Raw genomic sequence first — 18,238 nt, forward strand, 5'->3', positions numbered from 1 at the left:
AAGGTATTATACACTACTCGCGCCTGCGCACGTCTCATTTAACGGTTTTATTCCACGCACTTTTCCACGCACTTTTTTCCACGGAATTTTTCTTACGGTTTTACTATCACATTTTTTTCAGTTCGATCGCGCAGCAAAATCCCTATCCCCTCCAAGCCTGCCGTAAGGAACTTCGTTCCAATAAAAATCACAGATAAATAATATGTTTAATATAATATGTGTCTTAAGAAATAGTGACAACGTGTAGTTTTTGTCCGATTTTCTCATTTCTGCGGCATTTCATTTACAAATAGATGATACATTCTCACTTTCTATAAGACTATTATTTTTTTTTTATGGAAAAGGAGGAGAAGCGAGCGTACGGGTCACCTAGTGTTAAGCGATCACCGCCGCTCACATTGTCTTGCAACAACAGAGGAATCACAGGAGCGTTGCAGGCCTTTAAGGAAAAGGTGTATGCTCATAAGGTACTCATCTTTGTAGTACGTGGAAGAAAAGTTGAAAACCGCACTGTGGAGGACCGCAACACATCCAAATTGTGGGGATAATATCCTAATTTGTGTCGTGTCGTACGAAGGTGGAATTTTGTGGCAGAAATCTGGTGAAACAGTTTTTCGGAACACTCCCCATGATAAATGCGGTAGAAAATATATTAAATATATAATAATATAAGATATTATTGCAAAATACAATTGGACGTAGTTCCTGAAAAACATTCCAAGCCACAAATATCACATTTTAAGGAATTCGTGTTTAAAGTTTATTGAAGGTTAGTGTAATCCATACATGTGGGTTGGGCTTCTAAGTCATGATGTCATTTATGAGTGACTGTAGTGGCTGCCATTTTTTGTCAGTTCGTTAATATGAATTACGTGACCAGTTTTGTGTTCTTAACTCAAATTCGACATGATTGTGGCTTGGAACGTTTTTCTGGAATTACGTCCAATTATGAGTATAATAGTGAATTTACCTTAAACTTCTTATAATATAATAATACTGTATAAATCTATTGCTACAATATCCACCACCGGATAACTTAGACGTAATACGAGACATTCGACCGAAGCCGACGGTAAGAGTAGAAAAAAGAATGTGGAGCGCACAGTGTAAAGAAATGACAGAATTGATCGAATCAATTGACAAAAACTCGTCCAAGAATCTAATTTGTGAAGATAAGTACAATTACTTCTTGTCTGATAATACAATTCTTGTCTTGAAATTATGCCATCACGAAAGTTGACTGGGACAGTAAGGCTGTAAGTATTCTGGTCCATCACTTTTTAAAAAGACCACCGAAAGACTAAATCGAATTAATACCAAATATTTATCAACCACAGTCTTTTACCGTATACTTGGAATATAATTACACGAGAAAATCACAAATTAAGACTTCTATGAGGCATCGTTCTGTTATACCCCAGTCATTTTTTTTATGAAAATAAGGGACGAGACCAGCAGGACGTTCAGCTGATGGTAATTGATACGTCTTGACCATTACAACGTAGTGCCGCTCAAGATTCAAGAATTCCAAAAATTCTGTTATCTCTTTTTTGCCCAGTAATTTGACTAGCTACGCCGCCCTTCAGATCGAAACACAATAATGCTTACACACTACTGCTTCACGGCAGAAATTGGCGCCGTTGTGCTACCCATAATCTAGAAGGCATCCTGTGCAAAGGATCCTCGCACTGGTAAAATGACATGTGTCAGCCTTTTCTTTTATGCAATAACATTGTTTATTTAAATCCTTATTTAATATATAAAGCCGTGTTTTAAAATATATTTTTAATAAATATTTTTAATTCACTCTAGATAGTGAGACACAGAGATTAACCGTAGCAGAAGTGAAGTAAATAAAGAATTGGAAAGACATGAAGTGAACTGTGAAGCTCAAGACCGCTGTGGATAAAGCTGATCTAGGGGATTCGGGATCTTAGAGAGTCAAGTTGGATTTATGGAGAAAGTGATAACCTTAAAAATAGAAAACTAATTATATATTATACATTGCCGACGTCAACAATTCCACCCATCGTGCATAATGCAGCAGTTCACTTTATTTATAACATAATATATAAAGGCGACGCCGGCTTCTAGATTATATAAAAATAATAAACGGCAAATATTTAAAAAGACTTGAATTCATCCCACAAGTGCCATGGGACATGAGATAGTCTTTCTATATTATCAAATGTATTTTTTTACCATATTTGAAGACTTATCAACACATATTTTAACTCCCAACAAACGTCTGAAATTGCGTTGAGAAATTGAATAGCTAATTACAATAATTTGCCACTATTCTAACAAAAGGCAAAATACAAATTCTTAAATTCTAGTAAATAACAATTTAAAATACTTATATATATACAAATTTAGTTAAGACGCTACTTAGAACAGACAAGATTAAAATTGTAGTTATATTTACACTAATTGTAGTATTAATTAGAAATAGTGCTATTTACAAAATATTTTCTCGACAATACTGACTTCGGTAACATATGTCTGAATACTATATTACATTACAATTTATATGATAAAAAAATCTAATACATAGAGTATACTCTCCTTATCACTAGAAGAGAATAAAAAAGGGTTTTCATATATATTTTTAAAGATTTAACGTAATATAAGAAGCAAAACAAACCCTTATTTGTTGAATGGTTTCCTAAAAATTTAACTAAATAATGACAGCAGTTAATTTACCTCGTTTACATATTTATACAATAGTAGTAACTATTTATATAGAGAGAAGCAAAAATAAAATAAAAAATTACCAATTGATTTTAAAATACATTATATTACGTTCGTGCAAAGGATTTTAGTATTCGCAAACAATTTTTTTTTTCTATCTATGCACTGAGATTTTAAGAGTTAAAGATTTGTGAGAAATTTAAAATTTATTTAAAAAAAAACGATCATATCGTACCATAAAACAACTAAACAAAACAGTTAGTAAAAGTTTCATTATATGGCTCAACTCATTGGCATTTAAATGTATGGCACATGATAATTCACAATTGCTATGTTAATATAATAATAAAATAGTTAATAAACAAGCAATCCTAATATATAACTTGGCCAATTTTACCACTATTACATTTATAACATAATGCCAGAACAATAATAGGGGAGCCTGAGACGAAGTTTAGGATTTACTCGAACGCATCGGATTTTAAGTATTATCACAATCAATGATCAAGCTGAAACGTATGAAAATCTGACTCGATCGATATTTCAAGACGGCGAGATATATTATTAATAAAATATATAAACACAAGTAAGTAAGAGAATTTTTTTGACCCTTGTCAAAAGTCAATGCTGATAGAAATCCAACTTTAAATCATATTTACTTCCTGCTTCATATAACCACTTTGTGGTATCAATTACCGACTGCAGCATTCTCGAACCGATATGCCTCAGGGACTTTCAAGCTTAGACCATAGACTACCCATTAGACTATATAGACTCCTAACCTAAGAACGAATGCCCCTAACCTCTGGTGTTGCGGATGTCCATTGGCGGTTGCTTCGCCAGTTCCCAGTTCCCGTCCCGTGGGCCTTTTGTCCCCTCTTATATAAAAATACCTATCTTTAATCATCCAAATTCTTAAAAGTAAGTTTTCAATTTAATCGGTAATCATTACACTTGAATAACTATTCAATTACTTTCATGGTCTCCCCTACTACAAAATCTGACACTAATTGTGGAAAAAACGAGAAAATAACTCTTATTACAATTAATTTATTTATTTAATTACAAAATGAGCTTCTAGCATAATTATTCAAAGATAATATGTCCAAAGTGGCTATGCTACCGTGTAGTACCTTAGTAAACTACCAAAAACGATTAATACACTCTGACACTTTTGATTATATTAAGCAATAAGGTAAGTATTAAAAATAAGAGCTTTATGTTGTTGTTAATAAAAATGTTGAAATAAAAAAATATATAAATATAACGTGCTGCTGAAATATTTTATTATTATGGGGCATGGAATCCTCATGTGTCGATCACTCAGATTGCTTTGTGGTATCAGAGTGTGGCGGTGGCTGGTGTTCCTGTGACATTAATTGCAGCGGTAGCGGTGGCAGATGAAGTGGCAACGGCAGCAATGCCCGCGACTGGAAATTTGCCAGTGACTGAAGTAACGCCGCCGAATGCTCGTGTGCTTTACGCCGAAGTTCGGCGACGCTCGACGATCTAGCCTCCTCTTTTGGACAGCAAGGGCAGGAAGCTCCCCATCCTATGGAATGAATTGATAGTATAGAACTAGAAATATATGGTTATATCACTTAATTCGATTAGATTCTATCTTAAAGCTAAGCATGACTTACATTGCAGGTATTCTACATCTGTAATGGGTTATTGATTTCGATTCAAATTACTTCTACTTGTTGTAGCGGCCACAAATGCCGTGTTAAGCCACAAACTATATTAAATACCATGATTGCTACGTCCGTCTAAGTGCGGGATTCAATAAGCTTTCTTCCACGTACAATAAAGTTGTTTAATGAATTTCTTTCACGGTGTTTCCAGCACGATATGACATAAGCACTATTGCTTGCAATTCTCGACGATATTGAGGGTCTTGCGTAGCAATGGTGTGAAAAATACTTAAGTGACATGTTAACGCTACAAAGTCACTTCTTGCACCTTGTTATTTAGAGTTCTGTGGGTAGCTGTCATGCTTTTTTGACATTATTATCATATCAGCCGGAAGACGTCCACTACTGGACAAAGGCCTCCCCTGATCTCTGCAATGATACACTACCCTCATCCAACCTATTCCGGTGATCTTGACCAGATCATCGGTCCAACTTATGAGGCCTACGTGCATCGTGTCTTCTGTTACGTGGTTGTCATTCGAAGAGTTTACTGCCCCAACAGCCATCTTTCTGTCAAGCTGTGTGCCCTGCCCACTGCCACTTTAGTTTTGCAATTATTTCGACTATGTCAGTGACTTTAGTTCTCCTACGAATCTCCTCATTTCTGATTCGATCTTGCAAGAAAGCTCCGAGCATAGCCTCTTTCCATAGCTCTGAGCGACCGTCTACTTTCTGATCAGGCCCATAGTTAGTGACCACCTCTGCATACTGTTAGTCATCACTGGCAACACACACTGGTTGAAAAGCTCCGTCTGTTTGATATCCTGTCCCATAATTAAAAATAGCTGGGTCGATCCCAGTATCCAATAAGTTAAGTAATTAAATTAAGACTACCTTAATATATATATATAGTGATACCTTTCAATGGGAAGAACGGCTGCGACAGATGGTTCAGATGCTGCGACAGGTGTGAGAGATGTGGGGGAAGGAAGAGTGGAGGCGGCGGGGGCGCGTCTGAACTGCCTCCGGACGTGCGGAACGCGCCAGAACTGCAACAATACTCAATGGTTATTATAACATCTCTACAGGAAACACAGCTTTTTATAAGCTTTTTGCAATGTTACTTTTTCCACTGACTTCTAATAAAGGAGTTCTCAATTTTACTGCACGTTTTACTTCCCAGTTTTTTCTTTTAATTTCTTAAAAGTACACTTTTACATGCTAATTAGAGCAGAACTTCTTCATTTTATCTTACACCTACAAATTCCAATACATGCTGGTTCAGTTACGATGACCTGGACTGAAATACAAGACGAGCTCCAAATACGGGAACTCTTTGAAGGTCATTGGTTAACATGAAAATACAAATGATTTAAGTTTTCTTTAGTGTTAATTCCGCCAATATTTGTTTTTAAAACAATTCGACACGTGTTTCGCCTCTACACGAGGCATCCTCAGGACGTGTTGTATGGACAGGCATGAGAACAGTGTCGCGCCAGATTTTGGCGAGACACTAAAGGAAACTTAAATCATTTGTATAATTATGGATTTCCGCAAAGCAACGGCTAATTCAATAAATGAACATGAAAATGTTGTGTAGGTACGTTATTTATGATAGCTGGCGTTAGGGTCCCCATGATATAGCTTGCATAGTGAGGGAACTTTTCAACCCCATGATGTAGGTATAAAACGAAAAGGGTTGCTGAGAAGAAAACGAATAAATATATTTTTTTTAAGAATAAATTTCTAAATTTCTAAAAGTGACAAAACTTAATTATATTTATATTACTTAATGGGTACATTTCGTAATATTGTTATAAACGTCAGGACTTAAGACCATTAAAAAAACTATTTGAAGCTAGGCTTTTTACAGTGAAAGGCATTCATAAAGTTGATTCATTTTACATCCACAAACGAAAGCTGTCGTGTCGTGTAAGATAACAAACGAATTACTTTAAACGAGTCGTCACAAAGAATGTGTCAAGATGTTGTGTAAAATTCAGGAGAACGGACACATAGCCGTCCTCGTCGCGGCCGGTAGACGGGGCGCGGGTTGGGGGGCGACGTGGAGTGTAGATTTTAGACAATGAAGTGAACGATGCTGCTAGGTGTCGCGGCACTTGTACATTCCCTTAGTGCATACTTGATGCGGTGTCAGCTGGAACAATCCATACGCGGTAGCGGCGATTGGGAATCGTCATTTTTACTGTCCTGTCCTGGTACTGTTCCTTTAGCTGATTTAATATAATGTATTATCCATCGTCCAGCTTCTATCTACCACCCAGTTTCTGTACAACCTATTTTACCGGGATAATGTTTGCAGGTAACGTTCTAAAGATGCGCTGGTGTTTTTAACTAATCAAATTAATAATAATAATAATAATAATAATAATAATAAATTTATAATACATTCTAATTATTCAAAAATTCAATTACATTATAGTTGATGTAATAGAAAAATTAATCTTAGTACCCAACTTTCTAACATATGAATTAAAGTTGTTGTAATGGAATAAATATGTATACAATATATATGTATATGGTACGATATATATGTTTACTATTAATATCTTATAAAACTTAGTCATAAACCTATTTTAGCTCGTGTCACAAAAGCAATCTTAGTAATATTAATAGAAACTCAATTATTTATATAAAACCACCTAAGATTTAATAATAGATATTAAGTATCCATTTTTATTCATCCTTAGCCGATAAAGTTTTAAAAAGTCATTAAATATTACATTAAACTAAACTTTTGCTGACCTTAACAGGTGAGCACTAAGAATATCTGGTTATTGAGTAATAAGTATTAGGTTCTACTGAATCTATTCGAATACTAATGAATATAAAGTATAAAATAGATTTCATGACTCATACAAACTTCAGTGATAAAATAAGTTGTATCAATACAAACCAGCTGCACCATATAGGTAGGGGAAATCACCTTTATCCATTTAATGGCTTACACGAAAAACCAATCGTTTTAAACATTGTAAAATCCGCTCCCGCTTGTAAGTTAAGGCAAACATTCCCCGAGCACTCGTCCAATGGAATCAAAGGATTTGCGTTTATTACAACCTCAAATAATTGATGACACTATGTACTATTGCTGCCACGAACACAGCAACTGATGTTTCTTGAGAATTTGCTTTCAACACAACGTCAAATATTATTTAATCGTACAGTTTTAAGACGTTTCTAAATTTATCTTATGTCGTGATCGTAACGGATTTTGTATGAAATACAAATGATGATGAATTGATGATCAATCCAATTTAATAGCGTTTAAAGTAAGTATCAAATTGTGATTATTTTTAATTTTCTTAAAGATGTAATTACATTTGTGTGGTTACATCATATCTACTTGTATATCGCCCTAATGGAAGATGGGATGGAAATCACTTGATGTAACTCATTACATAATTTATAATTCACCATAGATTGAGTATTAATTATAACCCCAAGAAATGTGGAGAGATTCAAAAATAATCCGAAGCATGCAATCTGCGCTTCACTTGCCTTACATTTGTGGGGGTTTGTTTTATTATTATTTTATATATTTTACTTATTTAAATAAGTTTTCGATACTATTGTATTTTTATGAGCGGGAACGTCTTATTCCGAATCGAATGGTTATAGAAAATAACTTACTAAACATTCCACGACGAACTTCGTTCCAAAAATAGGAATCACTCTGAAGTTATAATAACGCGCTTTATTAAAACTTATATAGCTAATGCTGAACTACTTAATCCGACACAAAAAATACACAGGACTGCAGCTTTAATAGAACCGATGATGAGAAATAAATAGGAAAGGAAATATTAGACACAAATTGTATTATCTTGCAAGGGGTCAATTCAGGAGCGACAGCCGGCCTAACGAAGCCTGCTCTCATTAATTGGTTTTCAAAGGGAGAGACATCTCCAAAATGTCCTTCTTCAAGATAATATGAATATTCAACTACCAAAATGTACAAAGAGAATTAATATAACCTATAATATTGTTAATTATTATTTTGATTAGTTCCAGAAGTTGAGTGTGATGGAATATTTATGAATAATGTTTCAGTGATTCTGATTGCTTTGTTTTACTAAATTGGAAATTGCATTCCAATTTGTGTTTACTTTCATACATACATAAAGTCAGGCCCGTCTAGCAGAGGCTTAAGCAGACATGACCGAACTCCATTTGCGGTGTTCTGTAATATTTTCCTGGCAAAATGTACTCAAACTAACCGTTTCAAATAAATTGGTAAATTGAACTGGGTAGAATATTCTCTACAAAGTAATTGATATTGTTACAACTTAAAAGCATCAAAATATTTTGTATAATTCGCGTTTATTATGCTAGAAGCTTCGATCATTTCCCGCCCTTTGATATATTTTTGGAGGCTAATTTTAAATCTCAAGAATATGGGGTATTTAATTACACAGAGTTGCTGTGATTTCCTTCCACAAAGCGACTGTGGAGCCGTCGGTCATTTTCAAGATACCTAAGAACTAGGTATGAGTCGTAAGGGTGTATATAGTAATATAGTAGTTACTACACATCCTCTATCGAAGACCATAAAAGATAGAGGCGGCTGCATAGTTTAGCCCTAAAAGGCATCTATAGCTATCCAAAAAGAATAAACTATAAATAAATAAAAGTTTGGAAAAGAATACCAAGTCAAAAAACAACGCAATGGGAGGAACGAGTATTATTATACATTTTGTTAAAAAAAATGGCCTACAGCGGTTTTTTTGGAATAATTATTTCTATATTACATTAATTAGTGTTACAATAACCATAATATCAGCGATCTATCGAGGGTAGATTGCACAAAGTAGGGATGGATACTTACGTATGTTATAGTGTTGTACTAAATTTCGGAAGATAATTCGTTTTTTAATTGTTAATTTTTAACAAGACGTACGTAGGACGTACTACGTCCCACTCGACTCTTTCGCATATGGTGCTTATTTTCGGTATACTGTATATGCCCTAAATATCTCAGTGGCTCGATCAAAATGCTTGGAGTCCCGACACGCGTGATAAAGAATCATTCACAAGTGGTCATTATCCTGCGTCAGTCATGGTTTGGCGTGGGATTTGTAATCAAGGAGTCACAAAGCGTAATTTTTGTGAAAAGAGTGTAGACTTCACGCAAAGCAATCTGAATTGCTCTTTTTAAACATAGATGTTTAAAACTAAAATATAAGTTTTAAATGGATCTTTTAATCATAATCTTTTTTTCTATTTCACTGATTTTCTAACTTTCCATATTACTACAACAATCTAAAATTAAACGGACTTCAAATAGGTTATACTAGCCTTAGGTAATTTACCACCTACTTCTAAGAGCTGTAACTTTTAGTTATATTTTATTAACATACAATATGTTTGAAGTCGGTATGAATTTGAAGGATTATCTAACCATCGCTACCTGGTAATCACATCTCAAGTGAACCATAAACAGCGGTAGTTATAAAATAGTGTCAGAGATAACGCCAGGAGCAGGGCGAGGCGCCCCGGTCCCGTGTCGCTATAATCAGTTAATTGCATGAATTATTGAGTATTCATTACCTACACCTAACACTCTGCCAGCAATCTACTCTACATTAATTATAGCGCAGGTGAATATGGGGCTTCACTTTATGCATATGTTGATATGCAAGTTCGCTTGCAAATGCGCAATTATCATATTGAAGATTAGGAGTTTTGAAATGTTTAGTGCACTGCTTGTGGCGTTGGAAGTACGTTTTCAGTTTTGGAATCTGTTTGGTTATAATTATTATATATTGTTTATGGTTTTATTTTTATTGTTTTTAGTTTTTCATTGCTTGAGTGAATTAGTTACTCTTAGCTCTTCTTAGTATCCTTTCTCCTGGAGACATGTATAGATGACATCAGACATACGAATATTAATGAATAGCTATGGTAATATTTTGTGTAGATATAACGAATTATGTTAGATATTTCTGTATATAAGTTTAAGTACATACAAACCATAGTTACTGTTAGTACAATCAAACAGTATCTTAAGCTTTTAACAGAATTAGAAACTCAAAAGAGTATTTCTCTATAAGCATTCCAGATTACATATGTAATGTAGCCTTTTTAAATATTGTTCAACGCTTAACAACCCGACTGATTTAGATTAAATTTTATAAGTACTATAATAGTAAGAGGATGTTGAACATAGAATAATAATATATTTAACTTAATCTTTATATAGTAGAAGCGTCAATATCAGTCATTTATTCAGAATGAATACATTATTATTTAATTTTTATATATAAACCTTAAATTACTTCAGATAAAGATATACCTATAGATTCTAATAATGGAAATGAGATTTTGTTCACAACGCTATCATACCAAACTCGTCAACGGTGATGAAATTTTTAAGAGTCGAATTTTATACGGACGAAGCCGTGTACAAGACCTAGTAAAGGTATTCACTCTTATCTTGTTCCAGCACTTCAACACACGAATTATTAAAACTGATCAACATATTACCTTACACCTGTCTCAAGTTAAAACGTTTTACACACCGGCAAGATAATTAACTACCACTTAAGCGAGCGTCTGTTTCCACGAATTACTGTCAATTTATCTCATTGCATAATTAATTTTCATTTGTGAATACCGCGTAACATACAACTAACTATATTTGATCATTTATTCATAGACGTTCTGAATATCAAAGGTGATCGAGTTCCGGGAGGGCGGGCGCTGAACGTAAATGGATTTGCATAGCTTTTTCAATGTGTGTACGTAGAAATATATACTAAGGTGTAGTTACATTAACTGGATGGTGTCTGAAGGAAAAATGAAATTTGAGTCACAAAGTTTTCAAATAAGTATGATATACACATTAGATACATAATAAGACATAAGATACATAATAGCTTTAAGGGTAAATGTACACACTTCTATAATAAAGTCCCAGCCACTGTTCAGGTATTATCTATAAATAAATTTAAATATTTTATAAAAAAAAATGGTTCTGTCGTAAATCCTATTACTCCACTGCTGAATATCTAAATGATCGGACAGCCTGGGACTAGATTGTGATTATTTTATAGCGATAGAAATAACTGTACAATATTGTATATTTTTATTGAAAAGAGCTCAAAAAAAAGAATGCTGGGAGAGTTTCTTGCGCCGCTTCTTCTCTCTCAGAGCGCCATTTGTTTCCGAAGCGGTAGTAGTATCTAGTAGTATTAGAAATGACATCAAAAAGAATTCTAAAGGAATAAATTTTGAGAAAATAAATGCCTTTATGCCTTTAAGTAGTGGCATTGTTGCTGTTGTATATTCGAGAATTTCCGAGAGAGAATACTTTATATAATGTCTTAGGTTGCACAGCACAATTTGATAAAAGGCATAGTGATACCTATATCACGAGACCATATTATGCTTCATCCAAGTATATGGTGGAAGCACCATAAATATCTATAGACAATTAAAAGCGTCCAAGAGTGAAGAACATCTGTAAGGGAGATACAAAAGGCAAGTCGTTAACAGTCAGCCACGTTTGGAGTTAACTTCTTACCGCCTTATCTATATATATATAACAGAGAATGTATGTTTGTATGTTCCCTAATAACTCCTAAACTATCGACCGATCTCAATGAAATCTTTGGTAATAGATTCGTTGGAGCTCAAGGAAGGTTTACATATATAATTTATATGGCAAAACAACGTTTGCAAGGTCAGGTAGTTCATAATAAAATGGTTATCGAAGGTATAAATCCATATTAGTTAAAACGTGTTTTAAGCCTATGGAACGTTCGATAAAATTCCTTATTCATATTCGTTTAATAAGCCTCCGATATCTAATACGTCTCTATAGAACGCAATGTTACCATTACGCACGAAAAAACATGATTTAACGTGGAACTGTGCATGATATTACATCTTGTCAGTGTCAATTTCTTCTCAGTTGTCAAAAGTCAAAATACTTTATGTAAATATATTAAACAAAATAATATTAAGTTATAACTAACACAATAAATGTTTTATATAAGTAATATTATCAGTGTTTGTCCATTATAATCTAACAGCATGTATATTTGTTTCAGGTATAATAAGAAAATAAATCTGTTTGGTGCACCGGTCATTACTATAATCACTTGTAAATTCGTTAACACCGATCAAATGACATACTCTAAGCTTGTTGGTCTACTGAAACGTGACATTGGCGAGTTGTGGTGCCCCTTCCACAGAAGCCAATAGAAAGAATAGAAGTTCAAACTTCGAAAATCTAATTTTGAGTAGAGAGCCGTAGCGTAGAATAGCAGCTATCTACGAACTGACATCGAAAAACAAGTAGCTGATCGATTTCGGCCATGTTATTAGCTATAATAGGGCTTTAAATAGGTTTAAAGAAGGGTCCTTGCTACTATAATTCACATCGGCGTCATCGATAGGATAATGAGGGTTTTAGATCTCATATGCGATTATGAATACCATTTTTTCACAAGCGTCTACTAGCGATGTTTTAAACCTCCGGTAAGTCATTATGAATAATAATGTATGTATTTTGAAAATTATACTAGCTCCTAGACACATTGACAAATCAAAATTGGTCACGTAATTTCAAGCTGTGATGTCGTATAATCTAAGTCTATTGTTTCAACACTGCGTAGATCAAACAAAAGCTCGGTGCGCTGAGTTAAAGAACATTATGAAACAACCTGTGGTCATTACGTTAAATGTGTTATAACATCAATACCGCATAATAAACAACGGTGCCTATTTCTACAGTGAAGCAGTAATGTGTAAACATTACTGTGTTTCCGTCTGAAGGGCGCCCTATCTAGTGTTATTACTGGGCAAACGAGACTTCACATCTTATGTCGCAAGGCAACGAGCGCAACTGTAGTGCCGCCAAAAATTTTTTGATTTTCCAAGGATCCTGAGTGGCACTGCATTGTAATGGGCAGGGCGTATCAATTACTGTCAAACACTTATTTTGTTAGGCGACTGCGATAAGGGAACGGTACACTACGTTTTTTTACACACTTTCACAGATTTTTTAAAATAATCGTGTTGAAAATGGTAACGTATAAACCTACTTACTAAACAGTGCATAGCAATCTTTAACTCAACTCATTATCAATGTAAATCTATATATTGCGATAATTAAGGTATGTAAATCACATTACACTTAAATAATGTAATTTTTTTATACTACAGCTCATTCCGAAGACAGATTTTCAAAATAATGTGTCTAAATAGCACGAATGCTTAAATATAAGCCTGTATAATATATATTTTGCATAAAATATTATTATTAATATTAAAATAACTGTGAGAGATATCAACAAATGTGTCATCTACAAACACATAACTTGCTATGATGTATCAAGGCAACATAACCGGCATAAAATAAAATACTAATTACCGCAATATCGCTGTATAAAGTAAACAGCACGCGTATTTTACATAAGTAACATATTATAATATTGTCTTTTGGATTATAAGCGTAAAACTTATATGATAAGGGTAACGTATAATAAGTATGATAGAAAAATAGGTCTACGAATATGACAATACATATTATGACTACGTCGTAGCAACACGTAGCGCATCTTTACCATAGTATGATTCAAGATGAACTTTGCTGTAGCATAATACAGCAGCATTCATCTTGGGTATCCATTATATAACTCTCTGCTTCTTAATATGCTTACATAGTATTCAAACATTTAACTTAAAGCTCGAAGTAGACTCTGTATAATAATTACTAGGCATGCCTTTTAAGTTCTGCCGTTTCCATATTTCTCGGCAATTTTGTATTTGGAACTGTTCTATATTCGAAAGTGTTTAATTTTGAATGTTAAAACAGTTGTAAGTATTAGGATTAATGCTATTGTTTAGTCACAGCGTCGATTGGAATCTGTCAGGTTACGTACGTAAATAAATCTTCTTAAGGAAAATGTTCGTGCAATAACTGTCTGCAACTTTAGAAGAGGCCTGACACGGCTTAAGTGTTTTGAAGAGCTAACATCTGTGTTCAGGGATGAAGCTCCATGTCTGCGGACTGTCGAATGCTGGTATTTAGAATTCCAGCGTGGACATACTAGTGTTAGTGACAAATAGACACTGAAGATAACATCAGTGCTATGAGGACATATGTCGGATGGTGTAATAAAACTCTGGCAAAGGTTCAACCGAGGAGAGTCAAATCACGTCTACGACATCACCAGTGGTGACGAATCTTGGATTTATCCCTACGATCCAAATTCCAAACAACAATCTACAATCCGGGTCTTCCAATACGAGCCAAAGCCAACTAAAGTTGTTCGTTCTCGAAGCACTTCAAAGAGGATGTTGGCCGACGATGTTGCGACTATTGCACTTGAAGACCGTAGAACGGTTAACGCCTCTGCGTTATTACTACCACTCTTGGTATACCACAGTTTGTTTACCACAAGTCATCGCCGAACTTCGAAAATCTAACTCAAAGCGATGCATCATCCTGCACCACGAAAACGCAAGCTCACACAGCACTCGTCAAACGATTGAGTATTTAAAGCAGGAAAAATAGAAATTCTTAACCATCCTCCATACAGTTTTGACCTAAGCCCTGACGATTTCTCTACAATTTCTAAAATTAAGAAAAGTCTTCGTGGTCAACAGTTCCAGTCCGGTGAAGAAGCAGTCGACGCTTTCAAGTCAGCCATTTTGAACACCCCCACTTTAGAGTGGAATAAATGTTATAATAACTGGTTTGAGCGAATTTTTTTTACTACGGTGTTTGTTTCTTCAAACGACAAAACTTAAAAGGCATGCTTCGTATTTGTAAATTATTAGCTGTGGCTGTGGCAACGTCCGCACGTTGGTTCTGTTTTGAAAATACCAAACACAAATAGTGAATGACATTTATTTGAGGCCATATTGCTCTTGCCGATTTTACGGTTAGTTCCCTTAATATATATTATACTACGAGTACATACTTAATTGAAGAGTGTAAAAGATAAAATTCTCATAAATATATCTGTTTTACATTTGTATTGCTTAAATTTTCGAATAAAATGTAGTATAGTTGTATTCACTATTACATTTTATATTTTATTACATTCAGACTGATTTAAGAAAAAGGACTCTTTTAACTTATTACATAGTTGAAATAAAATTAATTATTTATTATTATCAATTCATATAATATATTTATAATAATATACTTTAGATATTCATCAAAGCTGCTGATCCGGTGATCTTGCAAATTTTTCAAAATATTATTTTTACTACATTTGCTCCAAAAGAGCCGTGGTATTGACGTGACAACTGGGCTAAAAGTGTTATTTATCCATGGGTTTAGAAATTTTTCATAAACTGCGATTCTGGTCTCGATTTGTTTATGTTTTTCGCATCAGTTCAGAATAAAACGCTGATTCCGCTGTTTTCAATAGGGAGAGTGCGATTGAGACTCTCGACTTCGTCTCGTACCTACAAATTGCAACCTCATTAGGAATAATGTACTATTCTTCGTACCGAGATGCTTTCTTGAATACGAGACTTAGTGTTCAACGCGCTAACTTGAGTCTTCTAAGGGTTAAACTGAACGAGGTTCGTTATACGGCATTCACGACCTTTTTGCAATGATTATATCAAAATACCCGCAATACATTTTACCAGTGGGAGGCTTCTTTAAATAGGATGTAGGCCTTTATGGGTACTAGAGTGGTGTATTAAGCTTACATAAGGTACAAGAATTATTGTGTCTCGGTTTGAAGGTCGCCGTAGCTAGTGAAATAACTGGGTTAATAGAACCTAACATCCTATGTCTCAAAGTGACGAGCCCAATTGCGATGCCGCTCTGATTATTGGCTTCAATAAAGAATACTGACTGATACACTAGTCCGACAACTTCGTGCCCGACCGTCCCACGGGGTGATAGACAGTGGGGTGCGGGTTGCGGCAGTCTCACGCACTGCCCTTCCCTGCAACAATCTCTGCCACCGCACGAGGTTTTCGAACTCTAATCGATTTGCAAACATCTCGATACAAATTTCGTGCAACTCGTAAATACCTCTATCCTTAGAGAGTTCGTAAGCAGCTAACAAACGTTTAATAAAGCACCTAATGTCCATTTTAGTAAAAATTAAATTTGAGACGAGATAAGATACGAGGCGTGCCGGCCCCTAATTGCCAATTTTCTCTTTACACAATTTTTTTCAGCTTTTAAGGAGAAAAATTCGTTAATGCATATTTAATCGCCATAATCGTCTCTCCCTCAAATTAGGGCGGCAGACGCCTACCCCCTCTACTCTTTGTATTAATGGAACACTAATATTTTAAAAGTATAATAGAATTTGTTGTTTTTCGTAGTCTTCAACGTAAAATGAAATTTTTACATCAAAAAGATCAAATTGTAAATGTTAATTATATTTTTATGAAGAGTCAAATGTTTAAAATGTTCACGTATTACTTTTATTACACGCTTTTTATTAGCTTCACCTGTATGTATGTTTGTTTGTTTGTTTGTAACCGACTCATTTAGGTGTGATTTTGACCCACTTTAAACGGTCAGATTTCGTTAAAACTTCGTAGATTTATCGAGGACCGATGACAATACATTAATTTGCTAAAATTATTCCATTTTTCAATTTGCAAAATAAGATTTTTGTTAATTTAATAATTCTTTCATAGTTCGTAAGGCAGAAATTGAAGTGCATTTTGAATTTCAAGCAGAGCGTGTTTTTCAGTTTATTTAAACTATTTTTATTTATTTACAATGTGTGTAAAATAATGCATCCACTCAGTAGTCAAAAGCTCTTGTGGTTTTGTGTAGCATATGGAATAATAATTATTACATACTGTTTGAATGGCATCTTAAAACTGGTATATAAATAAATTTCCAAACCGGTAATCTTTTTCTACGAAACTTTTCCGAAGTGGTGTAAATAGTTAACATTTCTCCTATTTTTGACCCACATGAATAAATATTTTTTTATGGAAAGTGAGGACAAAGGAACGTACGGGTCGTCCTGGTGTTAATGATCACCGCTGCCCACATTCTCTCGCAAAACCAGAGGAATCACAGGAGCGTTGCCAGCATTAAGGAAGGTGTACGCGCTTTATTTGAAGTGACCTATGTCGTATCGTTCCGAAAACACCGCACAAGGAAGCTCATTCCACAGCTTTGTAGTACATGGAAGAAAGTTCCTTGAAATCCGCACTGTTCCGCCACCATCCAGGTGGGGATGATATGCTAATGTGTCGCGTGTCGTGCGAAGGTGGAATTCGGCGGCAGGAATCGCTTGTCTCTGATTTACTTTTACAAGATATACGTTGCCAGCCTTTAAGTTGGGAGTATGATTTTTCCTTGAAAGTCCCTTTTTGAAAAGCGACAGTTTGCAATGGCTTGGAGAAATCTTAAGCAGATGGTTCGTTTAACAATATGTAAGTATCCAACCCTGCTCTGTGATATTACATACAACAAGTTTTGTGCTAAGCACAATCTATATCAATAACATAACTAAACTACAGCATATTCAAAACGCGGGTAAGAACTAAGTAAGATTATTTGTTTTACTTCATACACCTAACCACTGACGCTCTTCCAATGTGCTTTACGGTAGTTTCATTCGTAGTATGTGAGCTATATCTCTTTAAATATCCAGCCGTACTCTGTGGATTAACAATACAACTGAGATGCTTGTTATAGATGATATTTTTTTTATTTCACAAAGTCATTGATTTTAAGTACCAAACCATTATTTAAGTACCAAAGCACCAATAGAAGTCACAACTGTGGACATACTTTATGCACAAGTTAAATAAAATCTTTTGTCACATAATAAAATTATTATTATATCTAATAAAGTTATAATAAAATAACGCGGTATTTAAATGGATAATAAAGGTGGGTATAATATTATGATTGTCACGTCTAAAAGTAGAGTTTATAA

The 18,238-nt window shown here is 34.5% G+C and overlaps 1 long non-coding RNA gene across 1 annotated transcript in view; it reads right to left on the reverse strand.

Moving 5' to 3' along the window:
- Positions 1-2,386: 2,386 nt before the first annotated feature.
- LOC126967742 (uncharacterized) overlaps positions 2,387-18,238 on the reverse strand; it is a 108,407-nt gene continuing 92,555 nt past the window's right edge. Inside the window, exons 8-9 of the long non-coding RNA XR_007730071.1 lie at positions 5,244-5,374; positions 2,387-4,243 (exon numbers count right to left, since the gene is read on the reverse strand). This is a non-coding gene — a long non-coding RNA (uncharacterized LOC126967742). The remainder of the gene's footprint in view (positions 4,244-5,243; positions 5,375-18,238) is intronic.

Source organism: Leptidea sinapis, chromosome 13 (assembly GCF_905404315.1).
Source record: "Leptidea sinapis chromosome 13, ilLepSina1.1, whole genome shotgun sequence".
Taxonomy (NCBI): domain Eukaryota; kingdom Metazoa; phylum Arthropoda; class Insecta; order Lepidoptera; family Pieridae; genus Leptidea; species Leptidea sinapis.